This window comes from Sceloporus undulatus, unplaced genomic scaffold, assembly GCF_019175285.1.
Source record: "Sceloporus undulatus isolate JIND9_A2432 ecotype Alabama unplaced genomic scaffold, SceUnd_v1.1 scaffold_20, whole genome shotgun sequence".
NCBI lineage: Eukaryota > Metazoa > Chordata > Lepidosauria > Squamata > Phrynosomatidae > Sceloporus > Sceloporus undulatus.
Genome location: NW_024802942.1, coordinates 990,154 through 1,011,415, shown reverse-complemented (window position 1 = coordinate 1,011,415; position 21,262 = coordinate 990,154). Strand labels below are relative to the sequence as shown.

At 40.0% G+C, this 21,262-nt stretch overlaps 1 long non-coding RNA gene across 1 annotated transcript in view; it reads right to left on the bottom strand.

Annotated features, from left to right (window-relative positions):
• LOC121917487 overlaps positions 1 to 20,922 on the bottom strand; it is a 31,261-nt gene extending 10,339 nt beyond the window's left edge. The window contains exons 1-3 of the long non-coding RNA XR_006101041.1: positions 20,830 to 20,922; positions 13,837 to 13,885; positions 8,478 to 8,621 (exon numbers count right to left, since the gene is read on the bottom strand). This is a non-coding gene — a long non-coding RNA (uncharacterized LOC121917487). The remainder of the gene's footprint in view (positions 1 to 8,477; positions 8,622 to 13,836; positions 13,886 to 20,829) is intronic.
• Between the last annotated feature and the right edge of the window lie 340 nt (positions 20,923 to 21,262).

Below are 21,262 nucleotides of genomic sequence, written 5' to 3'. Positions count from 1 at the left end.
TGTTTCAGAAACATCATAATTGTATCTTCCCTGAGAAACATTCCATTGACTTCAATAGCAAGTCAACAAACTGTCCACAGAAGATTAAGAGATATTGGCATGGATTCTGAATTTTCTTTTAGGGGAATATTTGCTAATTGAAATTTGTCACACAGATGTTCCCACTACCAGGTGACACTCACAGATTTCACTCTTCCTTTTGAAGCCTCTTGTGCCTTCAACATTTGCTCCAGAGGGATGGGTGACCCTTTGAAACATTGGGGAGAGTGCAGGTCTTCATGGGAAATTGGTGGAAGTTATCAGGAGGAGGGAGGTATGCCAATGGGATACCAATGCCATATCTCTGGGAATAGAAAGGCTATTTCCATCCATGGATTAAGATCCAAGCCATAGATACATTTATTTCTAAAATGTTATACCCTTTAACAGATCTTGAAAAAGTCAGTTTTGGGGGCTATAGTTGCCATAATCCCACAGCTAGAATGGATACCCTTCAGTGCCAATGAGCAGCTAAAGGAAGGCATGATTGCCACAACCTAAGTTTGAACTTTTAAAGCGTTTCAAGCCTTCTGGGCTGGACCCAGAACACGGGATGGAGGTGGGGATTATTGCATACTAAATCATCGCCTGCCATGAGCCGGGTCCAAGCCGGGTCTGAGCTGTGCTTCACCAGCACAGCACTTTTTCAAAGTCGGAAGTTTGCCAGCTTCAAAAAAGTGCTGGCGGAGTGTGGCTGGGCAGGCAGTAATTAGGCGACAATTTAGTATGCGACAATCCCCGCCTCCATCCTGTGACCTGGCTCCAGCCTGGGAGGCTTGAAACGCTTTTAAAATTCATGCGATAAGCAGTGGTCTGTACGGAACCTTAGAAAAGTGATTCCTTAAAACAAAATTAAACTGTTACAATGTTAAAATAGATTGCTTATTAAAAGAAAAAACACTTAAGATGATATAATACTCCAAGCTGGTCCTTTAAAAACATTTTGTTTTAAAAACCTGACAGCCTGCATAAGAAGTTTTTAACCTGCTGGTGGAAGGACAACAAGGAAAGGGCCATTCTGATCTCCCTAGGAACAGAGTTCCACAGTCCAGGGGAAACCACAGAAAAGTCTCTCTCTCTCATGTCCTCACCAACTGTGCTTGTGATGGAGATGGAACTGAGAGAAGGGCCTCTCCAAAGGCTCTCAGGGCCTGGCCTGGTTCATGATCCCCAGGGGAAAGAGGTTGGTTGGAAAGGCAGGGAGTCAACATTACCAGTAGCAACAGCAAAAACAGTGGTGGCACCAGCCATAGCACCCAGGAGGAAGGAGATGCTGGAGGAGGAAAGGGGAAGGCTCAGGGGTAACAGCAAACCCCTCCAGATGTTGAAAAAAGTTGACTTGGAGGAGGGAAGAATTGTTGAATGTCCATATTGGAAGTGTCCAGATGCATGGTTGACTTGGGAGAGGGGGAAGGGGAGGATGTTCAGGATTTTCTAGTGGAAATTAGAAAAAAAATCACTTCTTATAATCTTGTGGAGAATACATGGATACAATTATGTCTAAATATCTTTTGCAGATGAGACATACTAAAAGTACCAAGCAGCTATTGGGCATCAACCATAGAGTGACACTGGCTGGAGGGTATTTCAAAGATAACAGAAGTCCACCATAACTAATACTTGTTAACAGTGCATAGAGGTAGGCATGGCAACCCCCCTTTTGAAGATATACCAAGAAAATCCTATGATAAAACAATCTAAAATTAAACAAGAGATAAAGTCAGGATGCACCCAACAAACCACTGAAATAGAACAAAGGGCAGGTTGCCTCAGAAAGAAAAGAAAAAGAAATGGAAAGAATCAAGAGAAAATTGATTATACACCAAAACAGGATTTCTTGTTGTTCACAGGTAACTCAAATGTAAAATTAGGAAAGACTATAGGAAAATTTAGACTAGGCTCAGGAAATAAGGCAGGAGACTGATTGGCTGAATTTTGTGAGGACAACAGTTTGTTTATCATGAACAAATGCTTCAAAGCAACCTAAGAAAAGACTACATACATGGACATCACTTGATGGCTAATACAGAAATCAAATAGACTATATAATTGAAAGCAAAGGATTGAAAAGCTCCATGCCATCTACAAAAACAAGACTGGGAGCAGATTGTGGCACAGACCACAAACTACTAATAGTAAAAGTTTGAGTAAGACTAAGACCTAACTCTAAAATGCAACCTGAAGAATGTCTCTGAAGAAAGTGTAAAAATAGATTTGCATTACTAATAGATTGGGAATCAGATGATCTCTGGACTGAAGCTAGGGGGGCATTGTCAGAGAGAAATGAAGAAAGACATTATTCATAACCAAAAAGAAAGGTAAGCCACAATGAAGGACAGAAGAAACTCTTTAAGCAGTTAAGGACAGAAGAGAAGTAAAAGCAAAAGGTGACAGAGACAGAAATAGAACTCTAAATGTAACTGCTCAATAAGCAATGCATAGAGAAAAGAACATCTACTATAACAATGCAGAGAAACAGAAGTTGAAAACATGAAAGGAAGAACTAGAGATCTCTTCAACAAAATCTGAGAAATGAAAGGGAAATTCAAACTTAAGAGTGGGGATGATATATGACCAACAGGGGAACACATTGCATGACCAAGTAGAAATACATCCAAGAACTATATAAAAGAGATCAAAGGATGACAGATTCATTTGAAGAAGAACCATATAAAGACAATTTTCCAATTTTAGAAAGTGAAGTGGAAGCTGCAAGCAGAGCACTGGAGAAAAATAAATCTCCATGAACAGATGGCATACCAATAGAACTGCTTCAGTTTATAGAAACAGAACCTACTCCAGTTCTTATTAAAATCTGTCAATAAATATAGAAACAAAACAACGGCACACAGACTGGAAATGATCAATATTAATTCCAATCCCAAAGAAAGGGGACAAAATAGCTTATAGCAGCTATAGAACTATTGAATTCATTTCCCATGCAAGCAAAGTCATGCTCAAAATAAAAATTCTTACAACAAAGACTTTTACCATGTATGGAAAAAGAAATGCTAATTATCCAAAGTCAGTTCAGAAAAGGAGGAATTATCCCAAATGGCCAAATTAACATGGGTTTTAAAGGATAAGCCAACTAAATATTTTTTGAAAGATTGGAAATCATTTATGGATTTTTTTGAGCAATATGAAATCTAATGTTATAATAATATGCAATTATGGTTTTTAGTAATTTTAGTAGTAATATTTCGCTGGATCTTTAATGGTGGAATAATAATATCTTTATTTATCTTTATTTAGCCCCTGGATTCCACTTGGGGAAGAGGATCCCACTCTCTGTCCCACTGGCCCCACTGGGTGCCAGCCTTCATCATCTCTCATAGTAACAAAATGGTGCCATGCAAAGGCCACTATTGCTTGTTAACACGTTATTATAATGAGTGACTGCCTCTTGAAAGTGCTTTGCCTGATGAAATGTGAACATTTATGCTACAAGTTGCACTTGTAATAACATTTTTACAAAAGAAGCCTATTGCCTTTTGTATGTATTTCCTCTAGTATTAGCAACCTGGTACCTTCCAGTAGTTTTGAATTGCAGCTCTTTTTAGACTGAATGTAATAGTAAAAAATTTATAGGACTCATAGCCTGGAAGTCCTCCAGTTATCTACCCATGGTCTAGGGTTAGGATGTCTGTTTTGCCAGAGTTCACAGAAGAAAACAGGTATATTTTCTCTTGTTGTTGTATGCATATAGATATGGATATGAGAGCCAGCATCATGTAGTGGTTTGAGTGTAGGACTAGGACTCTGGAACTCAGGGTTCAAATCCCCACTCAGCCATGGAAACCCACTGGGTGACTTTGGGCGAGTCACACACTCTCAGGTCCAGAAAACCTCATTATAGGGTTGCCTTAGGGTCACCATAAGTCAAAAACAATTTGAAGGACATATCGAAAATATATGGATGTACATAGTGCCATTTTGACACTTGTAGTATCTGAGGATGAACTTCTTGTGGTACCTGAGTAACTCTAAGCTAGATGTTTTCTATGCTCAACATAGAAAACACCGTGAATTCTCCCATGGTGGTTGTCTTGATGTCGGCATTTCATTTTGTCTTTTAGAAATAGCCATACATAACTTTCAATCTGTTTTCAAAAGACATAAAATATACCACAGATGAGCAGAGTCAGATGGATTCTGCATTCTTTTAGTAGATGAAGGGATACCACATAAAGGTGTTTACCCTCTGAAGCAACCTCAGCCATTATTACCCTATACTTTCTGAGCTAAGTAATAGAATGAAGAGAGAGTATGAGAAAATGTATTCCTTTCATGCCCTTTTCTCAGCCGTGTTGAAAACACAATATGCACTTCTGGTAGAAGAAACAGATCATTTTTGTATGGATGGATAAATCAGGCCCCAAAACCAATCGTGAAAACTAGTGATCTTGTAGATGGAGGAAACACCCTGTAATTTGCTATTGGCACCATAGGACCTGGATTTTAATCTTTATTCAAAGATTTTGTGCATTTAAACCCAAGGATCATCACAAAGAAGTTTAAACCACATGTAAACAAAACAAACAGTAGCGAGATAATTTGCTGCATCCTATGCCATCCACAAATAAAAAAAAATCATCTGCTTTTTTGATTCTTCATTCTCTCGCCCACCTCTTATAAAAAACAGCTCTACTTACTGGTTTAGTATCATAAAGATGCTTGTTTTGATGTTTATGTCTAGGCATAGTGATTGTAAAAAGAACAGGCATGTTAGTTAATTTCTAGAGTGACAGAAAATATATGTGATTCCATAGGAGGGAAAAGAGAACTAAGACAAAACAGTTTAAAAAGACTTGTTCAGATTTCAGAAGACATAATGAGTGTTGCAAGTTTCTTTAAAATGTAAGAATATCATAATTATGAAAGGCTGTTAGCATCCCTTCTCCTTTTTTGCCTAAATGAAAATACGGTCTGAATCCAATTGTTTGTTTCAGGTAGAGTACACTTGGTGAATCAATAGGAATTTAATAAGTCACTACTTGGCTACTGATGAACTGTTTTTTAGAGAACTAATAGGAATGTGGTAAATTCAGTATTAGTGTTTTATTAATTGCTATTGATGTAATCCCGCCTCGATCGTTGGGAAAGGCAGAAATATAAATAAACATTATTATTATTATTATTATTATTATTATTATTATTATTATTATTATTATTACTTACATAAGACCCATTGATTCAACATGAGTCTAACATGCCTGGGACTAACAGTCAGATTTAGGTCAAGATATTGGATTGGGATATTAGAACTAGTTCACACAATTTGAACTGTGTATACCACTAGTACACTGTTGTTCTCATTTTCCTTCCTTGACCTGGCTGAGGATTCAAACAATGAAGCAAGATGGTATAAGTAAAACTCATTCAAAACAGCAGATTTCATATAATTCAAAATGGCAGACTCTTTATCACCAGATGACTGATGAAACTGTTAGCACAGTGACCAAATTTTTTTTTTCCATGTGGATCTCCTGGTAGAGATGTGGAAGTAGGCTTGCCATGTCCCGCCTGGGGGCGGGACTTTCCTGGTTTGGGGTGGGTCCGCACGGTCCCGCCCCGGTTTGCCCCCACCCCCCGGGATTTCCCCTGCCCCCGGGCTGAGGGGAGGATTCCTTCCCCGCCTGGGTGCCGCCACCGCCGAGGCAAGGCCAGGGCCCAGGCCAGGAGGGAAAGCCTCCCTGAGGGGAGGATTCCCTCCCTGCTTGGGCTCTGCTGCCACCGCCACCGAGGCAAGGCTAGGGACCCAGGCTGGGAGGGAAAGCCTCCCTGAGGGGAGGATTCCCTCCCTGCTTGGGCTCTGCTGCCATCACAGCGAGGCCGAGGCCCAGGCCGGGAGGGAAAGCCTCCCCTCAGCAAGGCTCCTATTCAAATGTAGGACACAAGAAAATGTGTCCTACATTTGAAAATTTTGTCCTACATTCGTCCCGGTTTGGAGGTCCTGACATATGGCAACCCTATGTGGAAGCAATGCATGGTCACTAAGGGTTTGTGTTGATATTTCCTTAGGTGAGATCAACATTAAAGTCATGTTAAGCATGAAGCTTGCTGGGCAGGGATAGATAGAATATTCAAATATATTTGGAAAAAATGGTTTTAAAATGGTTTTGCTGGATGTGAGGATATCCTGATGAGGACCATCCTAGATGGATATAAATATTCTCAATGTAAGACTTATTCTGTGCAAAAATGCACACACACACACACACACACACACATAGAAAGTGGCATTTTCTATGGAGAAACCAAGACCTCAAGCACACAGGCCTGATAAAGCAGGCCATGACTGCTCTGGCACCATTTGCATTGGGATTGTGGGAACCGCACATGCCTGGCCCCAATCTGAGCCACCTTTGGCAACCCTTGTATGGCTTCCCTGAGGTTTGGGGACACACATTGTCTAAATATCAAGCCTCCCAATGGTGCCTGATGGTGGATCTTTTGGCCCATCTGTTTTGGGCCCAAATTACCTTTGCAGAAAGCAGCCCTTTTCTGTGCAGAAAGGATAATTTTGTATGCAGAAAACAACATTCTGCACAGAAAATAGTTTTCTGTATAGAAAACAAATTGCCTGAACAAAACCAGCAATGTTCAGGAAACTTCTTTTCTGTATAGAAAATGCCATTTTCTGCATAAAGAAAATCAACATGTATTCTGCATAGAAAACATCTCCAAGCTGTAAGTAATCTCCAGTTTTACTACTCAGTTTTAAGCTACTCAGTTTTAAACAATCTTTTCACTGCAAAGAGAAACATGGTAAAATTAATTGTTCTTGCCTGTAAGAATTACATTTATAAAGATTTAAATCCCTTTGACACTAGGTAACATTGATACATCACAGTATCTCAACAAACATAGGCTTGTTGTAAGGTAAAACGATAAGGATATCAGTTTAGCCTTGGGATGAATCAAGAAAAACCAGTCAGAAAATGGACATTTGTCTTTCTATGTTTCTGTTAAACTAGAGCAGATAATGAAACAGACAGCCTTTAGACACTTAGAAAGGAATGCTGTGATCACTGTCAAGATGGGTTTCCCAAAAGCAAGTCATGCCAGACTAATCTTCTCTCTCTCTCTCTCTCTCTCTCTTGGATAGATTTACAAGGTAGGGAGATGAAAAGAATGTTGTCGATATAGTGTATCTTTGGCGCTGTAAGGACGGGTCCTTCCAGATGCAACTTGCCCCTCGCACGTGAGGAGGGCATGAAAATGGCTGCGCCCTGTACATATGGACGCCACCATTTTGACATGATGGCGCCTTGCTGTGTCACAAAGGCACCACAAGAAGAACCCGCTTTTTGTGGGTTCTTTTTGCTCTGTGACGGAGCCATGTGGTTTGTCCGCTGCGGCTCCCTTGTGGATCAAACCAGGGCAGCGGGAGGCCACCCTTTTGGGCAGTCTGTATCCCGCCCTAATTTCAGTAAAGACTTTTACAACATCACTCTGAAATTCTAGCAAAAACGTTAGTAAAAAGTGGGCTAGAAAATGCTACTGTTAGATGGATGTGTAATTAGTTGACTGGCTGAACCCAAAGGGTGTTCAGCAATGGCTCCTCTTAATCCTAGAGAGAAGTGAGTAGTGGCTCTATTCAGGGCCAGTGATATTCAACATTTTTATCAATGACCTAGGTGCGGGACAGACCGCCAAGAAAGGGTGGTTTGCTGGTGCCTGTTTTTGCTCCTCAGGGATGGTGCAGCCCCCAAACAGCATGACGCCACTGCGGAGCAAAAGGAACCTGGAATTTCCAGGTTCTTTGTGCGACGCTGCAGTGATGTCATGAGTGTGCCATTGGCACACTTGTGGTGTAAGCACAGGGCAGTGCCATTACGTGTGCATGGGGCCCCGCCATTGTTATGCTGCCGCCACGTAGTAGGGTTGTGAGGCATGCTGTTGCTCTGCCCAAGGGCAACTCTACTATGTGTCCAGGTCGGTGCAAAGTGTTGGTCTGGATCAGGCCTTAGATGGAACCAAGGGCATGCTTATGAGGGGTATCTTGCAATACCTCAGAAAACAGGATCAGAATTCAAAATGACCTTAACAGATTAGAAAGCTGGCCCAAATCTAACAAAATGAATTTCAACAAGGAGAAATGTAAAGCAACCAGGTCAGACTGCTGCTTGTCCATCTGGATAAGAACTGCTTATGCTAACAGATGGTGGCTTTCTACAGATCTATAAATAACTTGATTGTAGAAGATTGGTGTGTTTCGATGTTGAGCAAGAGACATCAGGCCTGGCTTATTAACTCAATGTGATACTTTTCAAAATGATAAGTTGCTCTGTCAGCATTCTAAGTGTCCTGAGTATAGAAAATCTTCTTCACAGATAAAGTGTCCCACCTTTGCTTCATTTAAGTTTCAGGTTTCAGTAACAGTCCAAATGATGTAGTAATCAACCTCAAAATGTGGCCTAATTCCTACTTACCTGTTAAACCAGGTTCCAAACTGAATCTAAGGCATGGTTCAGTCCCGAACGTGGTTCCCACTATCTTTGCACCGGAACAAGGCTGGTGCCAGAGAGGCCATGGGAGGGACCATATGGAGAGGCCAGGCCACGTGGCGGAGAGACCTGAGGGACAGAGGAGGCAGGCTAGGTCGGTAGGATGAAGGAAGTAAGCCTGAAAGAAGGGCAGGGTTGCAGGGGGGCATGGCCAGGATGGAGAGGCCAGGAAAAAGCCACTGCCAGTAGGAACCAGGGCGTATTCGAATCTGATTCTAATCCGCCTTGTTACCACTTGGACTGAATCGATTTATTTCTAAATAAATTGATTCAACCCAAAAAATACCCTATTTTACCAGCGTCTTTTTGACACAGGTTAAATAGGTAAAAACCATGCCTCTCCCTTTCTGAGTTGCTTCAGCGATTCAATTAAGTGGGAACCATGGTGGTTTAAACCAAATCATTTGGATCATGATCCAGTTTAAACCATAGTGGGAATTAGGCCTGTGTTTTCTTTGAGCTCACTATCAATGAAAATGTTCATGTATGCCTGTTGTTGCTGCTTCTGTTACTGCTGCTGTTGTCATTGTTGTTATTTTTAGACACTCTTAGAGAAGGGCAAAATTAGAATGTAAGAATGATGTTATAACCGTATAAAGCCACATTGCCGAATGGGTGAACATTTTTCCTTACCTTGAGCATCCATTTCCATTAGTCCCTCACTACTTGCCACTAATGGCAGCCATCTGTCTTTGATAGTAGCATTCCAGAATCACTTGGGGTGATTAGTTTAAATTACATTTTTTTGCTGGCTGCATCAGCAGAACCTGTTATAAATTGACACATTTGAAATTGTGTGTGTGTGTGTGTGTGTGTGTTGCAGGATGAATCATCACAACTGATTCTATGCTATGTAACTTCTTGCTTTTTTGGAGGAGTCAGCTCTCATCACAGCTTTGTGTGCCATCTTCAGGTCTATGACGCTGGAAATCCTGTCCCTTATTCACTTTGTTACTACTATCTCATAGGTCATATTTATAGTATGTTCTTACAGTGGACCTATCTGTGGCTGTGATTTTTCTTGCATCAAATACAGTGTAATTTACTTTGGTATTTTGCCATAGTCCATCCTGCCCCCATGTCCTCAAGCAAAGCATCTGTCTGCATCTGTGAAGAACCAGAATGCTCTGTAGCATAGCTAGGAAAAAGCCTTTTACTTCAGTCATTTTGCCTTTCCAGGAAATGCCAAGGATGTAATGTAAACAGTGAATATGGAAACATCTAACCTTTCTCAACCACTGGTAGCAGCTCATATTTTCTGTTGCTAACAAGCAGGGTACTGAAAGCATCCACTCTGTACCCATTTGCCCTGATAATTAGTTTAGCATTATTTGACAAAAAACAACTCATGGCCACATTCCTGATATCTGGATTTGTGTGTGTGTGTGTGTGTGTGTTCAAATCACTTCTGACTTATGGCAACCCTATGGTGAAATTATCATGGGGTTTTCTTGGCAAGTTACTTCAGAGGAGGTTTGCCATTGTCATTCTCTGAACCTGAGAGAGTGTGACTTGCCCAAGGTCACCCAGTGGGTTTACGTGTGTTTACACAGTGTTTAGCACTGTGTCAAATAACAAATTAGTTGTCACTCCAAGGTATATAGAGACAGCCAGCATGGTGTAGTGGTTGAGTGTTGGTCTAGGACACTGGGAGACACATGGAAACCCACTGAATGACCTTGGGCAAGTCACACTCTCTCAGCCTCAGAAGGAGGCAAGGGCAAACCCCCTCTGAATAAATTCTGCCAAGAAACCTCCAGTGTAGGTTTGCCTTAGGGGTCTCATAAGTCAGAAATGACTTGAAGGTACACCACTATCACCACCACTACCACAACAACATAAAGTATAGAGATTTACTAATTGCTTTACTATTTAAGTATTGTTTATAATAGTGCACAGGCTACCATGTGATGCTGACTGGTTATAAGAGAGAGAGAGAGAGAGAGAACATGTTTAGAGGAAACACTAAGGAGGAACCTATTTGCAGAACTGATGAAATTGTAATTCCAGTTTATAATTGCTGATTTCACAAGCGTGATACATTTATTGGCCAACCAAAAGGCAGAAAATGTATCATCCAAGCTTTCAAAGTGGCATAGGCTTCTTCTTCAGATAAAGATGTTAAAAATCATGCAAAAGCAAAAAAAGGTAAAGATGTTAGAGTTGCAGCCCAGTTTACATTCGGGCTCAAATGTTAATCTTTTGTCCAGTTAAAATGGTACTTAGGGATTTCATTGCCAGCAGAGGCCATTCCTTCTTGGCCATATGAGGACCAGGGACAAAGGGAAACAGAAGATAAGTAATAAAATTTCAACTCCCTTAGAAACAGTAACAATAACTTCACTGAGATTTAATGGTCCCTAGCGACTAGTTTCTTTAGATTTCAGCTACTCATCATGTTCAGGCAAAAAATAAAACAAAAACAAAAATCACTTGGTTAAAAAAAAGTCCCAAGAAAACTATTGGTTTCTTTTAATGAAGCATTCTTTTCTACGAGCCAAAGTAATTTATTAAGACAAAAACAGTTGCATGCCAATTATTGACAAACCATGTTCCTGCACAGCAGAAATGAGGTGAAAATAGGTTGGTCCTATTTTTGGGAACTAGATATTTCTTCACTGGGAAGACAATTGCCATTATAACTGAATATTAAACCCTAACCTTTCATGATATATTAAACCCTAATCCTTGAAACACTGGAATTCTTGGCTCAGAAAAAGGCTCTACAATTGATAAAATGCATTTTTTTTCCTTTAAAAGCAGAAACACTTAAAAAAAAAAGCCAAGTATTCAATACAATTAAAAGGAGCCATGACTAAACACATTAGTATTGAGTAAAAGCCAAGGAATGATTCCTTCCTGGCTTTGACAGCCCTTTATTGAACCAGCCAGTTTAAATCATTTTGAGTTGCTGTGTAATTCAAGAATGATTTGACCAATTTTGAAATATACTTTCTCCTAAGTGGAACGAATGAATTATGCCCAGATGCCCATAAATACAGATAATTTGATTGTGTGACACAAAGCAGCAAGAGACACTTAATAAAAAAATTGGTGGTGTCTTGCAAATGAATAGAGGAGTATTTAATGTCAAGATTTTCCAGTGCAGTGTGCACTGATTATTCATGGAAATTAAGGACTGTGGGCAGAGAGAAGGAGAGAGAAGAAGAGGGAGAGGGGTCATGCATGCATGAGGGGGAAATGAAATCTTACCTAGTAATCTTCATAGTTTTCTGCAGAGTCTCACTATGAATTATTTTAATACTTCTGGCAACATTTCAGCAAGGAGAACAATGAAGTGGGAGTCACTCTTGTTTCATTTCTAGTCATTTTACAGGGACATGCAATTTAACCACAGCCTTGTTTTGTCATTGTTAACTGCTCTCAAGTTGACCTTGATTCATGGTGACCCCATGGAGGAGACATCTCCAAGCCCCCTGTCCTCACCTCCTCTGCTCAGGACCTGCAGACTCAGGCCCATGGCCTCCCTGATTCAGTCCAGCCATCTAACATGTGGTCCTCCTCCCTCTCTACTGCCCTCTACTTTTCCTGGCATCATTGTCATTTCCAATGATTCATGCCTTCTCATGTACAACAGCCTCCATTTAGTCATTCTGGTTTCCAGGGAGAGTTCGGGCTTGATCTGTTCTAACAGGCATTTATTTGTCTTCTTGGCCATCCACAGTATTCTCAACATTCTTCTCCAACACTACATCTGAAATGAATTCATTTTCTTTCTGTCAGCTTTCTTCACTGTCCACAGTTTACTCAGGAGTAAATCTCATTGTGTTCAGTGGGAGCTTATTTCTAAAGGTTGTATTGGTCAGCATCAGTCAGAACTAACTTTTGAAGGGTTCTGCCTCTAGTATTTAACTCCTAAAGGTTTTTTTTTTTTAAAAAAAAAAAAAATATTTTTTTTTGCAGCATCTTTGAGATTGTGTTAAGGAATTTAAGATTCTGTTAAAGAAATTGTGGCATAATTTATGAAGTGATCATACCCAAAATTTTCAATTTCCATGGGTATTCATACAGTCTGTAAAGGTCCTTCCAGGGCACCAGTTCACTCCATGAATCTGAGGAAGAAGACCAAGTCTACGAAAGCTCATGCCACAACTTCTTCACACAGTTTGTCTCAAGGGTGCCGCATGATTCCTTTGCATGTTGATATTTCAGACTAACTTGGCTATGTTTCTGAATTTTAAAATCTTAACCTTTAGAACTTTTGATTGAGTAGCACAGTATTTACTTCTCCCAGTGTAAATTCCAATGTTGTGAGGGTTAGCGTGAGGATTAGAGTAAGTGTTAGGGAGTAATACCAAAATCTTATAATAAGGGGCATTTCCGGACAGCAATGTCATCCCAATGGGGGGAAAATATTGATTTCCTCTGAATGGTATGAACTTATTGACAACCAGAGGCCAATGTTTTTGCTTTACTGTATCTCTCTTACCCAGAATACTTGGGACCAGAAGTGTTTTAGATTTTGGATTCTTTAAAATTTTGGAATATATATATATATATATATATGCGCAAATATATTAGAGAGGGGGGGAGGGAGAGAGAGAGAGAGAGAGAGATGGGACCCAAATCTAAACATGTAATTCATTTATTTTTGATATACACCTCATAAACATAGTCTGAAGGTAATGTTATGTGTAATATTATTAATAATCGTGTGCATAAAAACAAAACAAAAAGTATCCCATTATGAAAAGGCACCAGATTTGTTGAAACGATCCCTCTATGTGTTTTTGGTTTATAGAAAAACAAAAACTCAAAAATCTGTACATGGGAAGTGTTAGTGCCAAGTCTTGAGTGTACAACACCCTCATTTTGGAAGCCCAGTTGGATGGAGTAGGATAGATGAGGCAAGGAAGTGAAGCAATTTCACACACTTCAGCTAGATTTTCATCCAAATGTTAAACTGGAAAAATTATCTACATTTATGTGAGTTTTCTTTGCATGATGTGAATTATAAGCAAAGTGTTACTCTTTGGGGGCCAATGAGGGCATAATAAAATTCCTTTCAAAATTATTGTAATGTAAGTGGTAACAAAGTTGCTTTGTGTAAAGAGTAACATTTTAAAATTATTTTTAAATGTTATTTTTAAGAAATGACATTTTAGAAGCATTTTGTCAGGAATTTTTCTCATTTTACACTGTTTTATATGCGTGGATTTTATTTTGAATGGTAATAGAAAGTAACAAAAAGTATGATTGGGAATAAGGATAAGATATTACTCTTTAAGCACTATAATGAGTAACAGGAACAAATTGTACTTACTTAATAACTTTCTGACCTCTGGTCTTTCTAGAATAATTTTTCTTCTGACCTGCTGAGGGAAAAGCAAATGTGTCTTTTCTCTCTTCAATACATTGTTACAAGAATAGCAACATCTAACTAAAAAGCCCTGCATGAATGAATGATACACTCCTTATCATCTTAATATGAAACAGTTAAGTGTGATGAGCCCTGTTGTGAACAGACATTTACATTTGCCAAGTTCCCCTCTGTGTTTATTCAGTTTTAAAGGGGGAGTGGAATCCAAGTTCAAAATATGGAATATAGTTATAACTGAAATGTATAATTTTCAATGTGTGCAATTTTTCCATATTCCAGATGTAGCTTTCTAAGTGTGGACAAGATGCTTAAATGATATGAATGCCTCTATTGAACTTAGCCAGAGAAAAATTGTCAGTGGAATGACATATAAATTCAATCAGGCAGCTGAGAGGATAAATTCTATTTGGTTGTGCATTAGTTCTTTATAATAGCTTGAAATGTGAAATATTCTTCATGACAATATAATATTGTCATGTCCCGAGGGAACCTAAAAGAAGTACCACCCTCTATACTCTTTCTGCTACTTCTGGCTTTATTAAATGTGTGGGCAGGAAAATAGTGGCAGAAGCAGCTCTTTGGCACTTTCCCTCAAAAGTGTTCCAAAAGAGTAGAGGGTGTCCGTACTTCTTTTAAGTTCTCCTGGGATGGACTCTTGTCTTTTGCCGCTTTACTCAGAGAAGGGGATGGTTCCTTTTTTGATAAGAGTGAATACTGCATCTTGACTTTTGCTTTTACATTCTTTTTGACATGTGTACATTTTCTTAGCCTTGCCTGAGCCCAGTTGTCTCCCCCATACATCACACAGCCACCATTTACTATAGTGCCCTACTCATGCATGAAGTCTTTAGGGTGAGCACAAACAGTTATGCCTGCTGAAATTGGCAAGTTCTTTGGCATTGTTTTCCTTTGCTTCATCCTTTAGATCTTTTGTTACATGCCCCTATGTTTTATCCACAACTTAGTCCAATAATGGGTTGCCATCTTGACCACACTCTGATGTTATAGGGCCACAGATGCCCCAGTTTTCATTTGTGAAGTATTGGAGGGTATGAGGTAGACTATGGGATATCCCTTCCCTAGATAGGCAAGTCTGGAAAAGTAAAAACAGATGAAGAGCAAAAATTGGTCCTAGCTGTAGTAAATAAATCACTAGCTTTTATTGGTTAGAGAGATTTCATTGTGAATCATGGTAGGGGATGAATATAATTCCCCCTTGCAGACTAAAATAGTAAATGTGTATATGTTTGCTTGAAGTGGCAGATAGCCTTCCCTTTATCCTCAGGTAAACTCTAACTATTCTTGAGCCAGCAGACCTTACAGTGTCAAAGTGCTGCTCTAGCTTTTTAAAAACCAGGTTATGCTTCCATCTGTTAGGTGCATGCATGAACTGCTCCTGTTACAATGGGGATTTTCAGATTACTATCTGCTTCTAAGAATGAAAAAAAAAAACCCCACCAATTTACCTATTAAATGCCGGATAATAATAAAGGCTGGAAAGCTTAATTCATTTAAGTGGTGGATGAAGCTGTTAACTCCCTCTTTCCTGAGAGTAATCTCAACACTGCATTGGGACTGACTAGGATTGCATTCATGCTAAATCCCTGGAAATGTGGAAAACAGTGGAGCTTACCTTTGAAGAGAAGCGACTTAATTCTGTGTACAGTTAACAGTATATGATAGTATTGTTGAATGAATACAGGCAAACATTTAAACCAGAGTTGGGAAACCAGTGATGCTTCAAACTGTATTAAGCATCAGCTCCCATCAGACCTACCCAGTGTAGTCAATAGTCTGACATGATAGGAATTGTAATTCAGTACAGTGGTACCTCGGGATACGAAATACCCAGGTTACGAAATTTTCGGGATACGAAAAAATCCCATAGGAAAACATTGTTCCGGGTTACGAATGTTTTTTCGGGTTACGAAAAAACTTTTGGTGCTTTTTTCGGCTTTTTCGCACGGAATCGCGGCTTTTCCCCATTAGCGCCTATGGCAATTCGGCTTACGAAGGCTTTTCGGGTTACGAACGGTGCCACGGAACGAATTAATTTCGTAACCCGAGGCACCACTGTACCATTAAGAAAGGCACTGTTCCTAATAACGGTTGTAATCAATAAGATCAGGAGTAACAGGTGTGGGAGTTGGATCCTTGACTCACTAGCATGGCTTTTCAATTTTTCCTAGGGTTACTGGGGGAAGAAATTCCTCTTCAAGGGTGAAGTTATTTATTTAAAGCTATTTTGCCATCTGTGTATTACAGTATTTTTAATATTACAGTTTATATTACAGTTGTTTAAAAGGAGAGTGACTATCCTGGAGTACTCTATTTCCCAACATTTAGATAAGGGGTAAGTCACATAAGATGAGTTTCTACCTGATGGGTAACCCTAACTAAACATGACCAAGGACTCAAAAGCTACCATTGGCACATTACAGAGCACCCAAAATGGGCACTCTGCCGGCGCCACCAGTTACTGCGTCCGGGAATCGCAGCAGTCAAACCGCGCAGTTCCCGGATGCACCAAAAAGAAGCTGCAAAAAGCAGCTCCTTTTTGGGCCCTGGAAGTGGTGCCGCAAGTGGCCAATGGTGCACTTGCGATGTAACTTCCATTGCAGGACGTGTGAACGCTATGCGTCCGCGACGTCAAGATGGCAGCGCCCGTATAGAATGGGTGCCGCCATTTTGTACGTCCCCGGGATGTACTAGGGTTAGGGGCATACATAAAGCACACCCTTTCCTAACCCTAGTATGTCCTGGGGACGTACTTTACGCCCGTGCGGAACGGGCCATTGTTACAGTATCTCTGCATGAACATTGTTAGAGTTTGGATCCTAGAACTCAGTGCTTCTAAGGTCTAATTTGCATTGCAGAAATAATGCAGTTTGACACTGTCTTAACTTACATGGCTCAATACTATGGAATGCTGTAATCTGTACTTTGTTGTGGCACCAGATCTCTCTGACAGAGAAGGCTAAATATTTTTAAAAACTACAAATATCAATTTCCATAGGATGGAGCCATGGCACTTAAAGCGGTGTCAAACTGCATTATTTCTGCTGTGCAGGTTAGATTTGACTTATGAATGTCATGTATAAAATCAGGCTATTATTCCTTAAATGACTTTCTTGAACTACAGTACCTTAGACATGTCCAAGCATTGTCACATAAAACATTAAAAGAAGGCAGATTCAAATCCCACATTCACTATGGTAAGCCTTGCCATGCTCTCTGTGAATTCACTGAGCATACCTCTTGTGAAGACACATCCAATTAAAGATGGTGGCAGATTTGGGTGTGCAACACCGGTACCCTGGTGAAATCAAACTCTTTTACCCAAAAAGGCTCTGATGCTGAATATAAAGTTCAAAAAGGGGGAAGTTTAATTTGAAGAACAAAAGTAAAGAGTTTTCTCCTCCCCAGTTCTAGATAACTTGAAATAAAAGACACTTTACAATTTGAGTTTTAGTAATCTTCAGACTCCACAGCTCTGCCTTTCACATTGCACAAGTATGGTATTATGATTCTGCTTCAACTGCCCTGGCTCTGTCCTATGGAATCCTAAGATCTGGAGTTCAGGGGAAGGGCATTTAGGATTCTCAGATGGACCTATACCTTTTGTAGCTGATTTTATGGAACATTCCCACTCTGACTTGATAGCACGGAAAATTGACAATGATTTGGCCTTTTTAGTGATTGGTAGTAATATTGCTGTTGTTTTAGTGACTGTATTTGTAGATAATATTGCATTTTTGTATTGTATTGTGGTTTTTATTCTTTGCTGTAATCCCACCTCGATCCGCAGGGCGAGGTAGGACATCATCATCATCATCATCATCATCATCATCATCATCATCATCATTATTAGGGTTTCACTAAACTACAACTTCTAGGATTCCACAGGAGATAGCTATGACCATTAAAGTGGACTCATAGGGAAATAACTGAGTAATGTGAAAAGGAGCCAGGCCTCTGGTTGGAACATTGATGTTAAAGTCATAACACCCTCCTCACAGGCATTTCAGGAGCTGTTTTCAGTGCTTTTAGATCACAGCATTCTCCTGCTTGGATGCTGGCTTTAATCTCGCTTTATATTATGTTTTTATGTTTGCTGTTGGTTTTATCTTGGTTTCATGATATGCTGTCTCTGTTATCATTTAGATGATATATTTTAAAAATGTTTCACACATTTCCCAGAGAACTTTCATTATCAGGCAATTTGAAAGTATAATCAATCTATAAGCTACCCAGTTGCTGAGATGTATGTAACAGAGAGGAGGCTGCATCCAAGTCTCCTCAACATGAACTGCTGGCTCTGTATGTCTGAACCAAGTCCTAATCAGTATTATGTACTCTGTGTTCTCATGGTCCTTTGCTCTGTTACATCAGACTGTTGGTATTCTTGTTACATTTCCCAGCACGCCAACCATTTTCTTTTTTCTTTCTCCTGCACCTTGTTACCATGATCATCATATTCAAGTTTGGCTATACACTTTTAGATCTGTCAGTCCTATGATACAATGTGACATCGAGTTATTTACAAAAAAAATGTCCACAAAAACCATGGCACAATTCAATAGAGAGTGAAAACTCCTGTGCCATGTTGACTCAATGTTGGGTTGGTTAAGATGACCAGGACCTAATACACACTGCCAGTAAATGGTGTCCTGGCAGCGATTGTAGGGCTCGAGAGCGTGCACCAACCATACTCTCCTGAGCCCTACTACGTGCAGGCGGCTCCATAATTGTGTGGCACTACCCACACAGGGGAGCATGTCTATGACGTGTGGGCGTCTGAACGCCCATACGTCTTTTAGTGGAAGCGGCATCATAAGGGCTGCGTCGCTCTAGGTGGCTTCTTTTTGGCTGCACCATGCAGTTTGGTTGCTCCAGCAACTCTGCCAGTCTGTACTGGCATTCCCCTGCCAGTCTGTACTGTGCCTAGGAAAGGCTGAGAACCCAGTGCACATAGCCAAATACTTTATGATTTAGGGCCCATACAGACAGGCCAAAATAAAGCTGCTTCTAGTCACTTTGGAGGTATGCTGTTTAAATGACACATGCACCTTAAGAGGCCAGAAGCTTCACCAAAGCTGCGCTCTAATCCTTAGGACTGGAGCATAGCTTTGGTGCAGCCTCCGGCCTCTTAGGACGCATGCAGCATTTAAACAGCATATCTCCAAAGTGACCTGAAGCAGCTTTATTTTGGCTTGTCTGTATGGACTAGTTAGTTAATCACTGGAAATAGTAATGGAATTCATCCAGAACTTGTTGAACAGTGTGTGTGTGTGTGTGTGTGTGTGTGTGTGTGTATTTGTGTGTGTGTATCTGAGTATTAGACCATGATGCCAGTTCAGATGGAATTTGATGAATAGGTCCATTTGGACAGCAAACAAACATGATAATATACGTCTGTATTTTGATGCAACAAGCCACATGTCCTTTTGAGAGAACAAACTTCTAAAAATGACAGTCATCTTAGGGAGCGGCCATAGAGTGTCTGCAAGCCATGCAAAAACTCAATCGGTCAATTTTTGACATCTCCAGGTAGGGCTAAGAATAATTTCATTTTGAATCCTGGAGATCTGCTGTCATTTAGTGTAGACCAGACATCAAACTGCTAACTGGCATATTCTTAAAAGAGGCATTCTCTCTTTTCTACACAAAGAAATAAAACCATGTCTTCTAAGACAATTATTGCTTTGATATAAGCAGGCCTCATTTTATGTGTCTTATTTCAGAATGATTTATTGAGTGACTGCAATGCATTCAGTAAGATGATGGGTTAAAACACATGTTATTGTCATTTTTTTTCCCTTTAACTGTTGGTCAGCTCTGGTATAAACAGTAGAGAGAACCATTTTTCTGATGAGAACAGAAAAGAAATGGTGAGTTGGATATAGACTTCCTCATAGCTGACCCATTAAAATCAATGGGATTTAAGTTATTCTTGACTAAGGACATTACCACATGACCTCCATTCTTCCCACAATAATTCTTGTTAAAGAAAACAGAATTATACCTGTTTATGAGCAGCCACTATCATACGTCTTTTCTGTGACTGGGGCTGTTTCTACCATTGTACTCTCTTCCTAAGACCCCCTTAACCTCTATACCCTACTCTGTGTGCCTTTTATTTTTTTTAGATTTATTTTTATTTTAATTTCTTCATGCAGTTCTGGAACTCTGCTACTGTGACTTAAGTTTTCGAAAGAAAGAAAGAAAAGAAATAGAAAATAATCATAATACAAATAGAATTAGCATGCTTAGCAGCAGAGGGACAACAGGGGGAGAAGAGGAAACACTGACACAATATGGCTGCCAATCTCACAAGTGCCCCAGCAGTGATGTTTCACAATTGATGACCAGAGTGTCTATGAGCTCATTGATGGGTTCCTCCTATCAACGAAAAGGGATGCCCTCAGACACAGCAGCTACAGGTTGAAGGTAGCATTGTGTGATAAGTGTAACTGTCTAACTAAAAATAATAATTGTAAGCCACCCTGATAGCATTTAGGGCTGAAGAGCAGGGTATAAATACCATAATAAATAAATAAATAAATAAAGGCTCTTTTTTCCACCTCTAATTGTGGTTTAAAAGCCATGTGCGATAAAGTCCTCATTTCAGTGGGTATTTTCGAAGAATGGCTAAGTCTGGATTCAACCAAAAATTTAATAAGGCACACTTTTTATGCACTTGGCAAGGCAGCTCAGTTTTCAGATCTATATTAATCTTGTCATATGGAAATGCTACGTAGTTCTGTGGAGAAAATTATGACATTATAATGTAAGTGGGGTTTATGTATTCATCTTGACAACAATGATTTGGTGCTTCATAGTGCCAACATTCTCAGCTAAGGTGCAGCATGTTGCCTTAGCATAACAAAACAGAATTTCCCAATAAAAGGCCTTTGAAATCCAAATTGTGCTTACATTTGTTTCTGCTCATGACATGCAAATGCTTGTTTTCTGTGTTGTTTGTCCATGCAAGTAGATGACTCTCAGGCAAAGAGGTGTGGCCAAGACAGGAACCTAAGAGATAATTTACAGGCAATGAATGAGCCAGAAAACATCATGGTCATTCCACTGTTATATCGCTGCCCTTCTAAATAAACAAGAGGTGGGAGGGATTTGTCAGTACTTGGTGAACTCAAAGTTTGCCACCCAGTTCATGCCTGGAAACTGTGGGTGCAGCTACATTGCATCAATAATGCAGTATGACACCACTTTAAGTGTTGTAGCTCCATCCTATGGGATCTTTGTACTTTTCAGTATCAGTGACAACAGTAGTGTGTCTGTTTTCATGAGATCACCAGAAAGAAATCTGGGGCTGTGCAGCCCAAAGAACCTTCAAGCAAAATCAGAC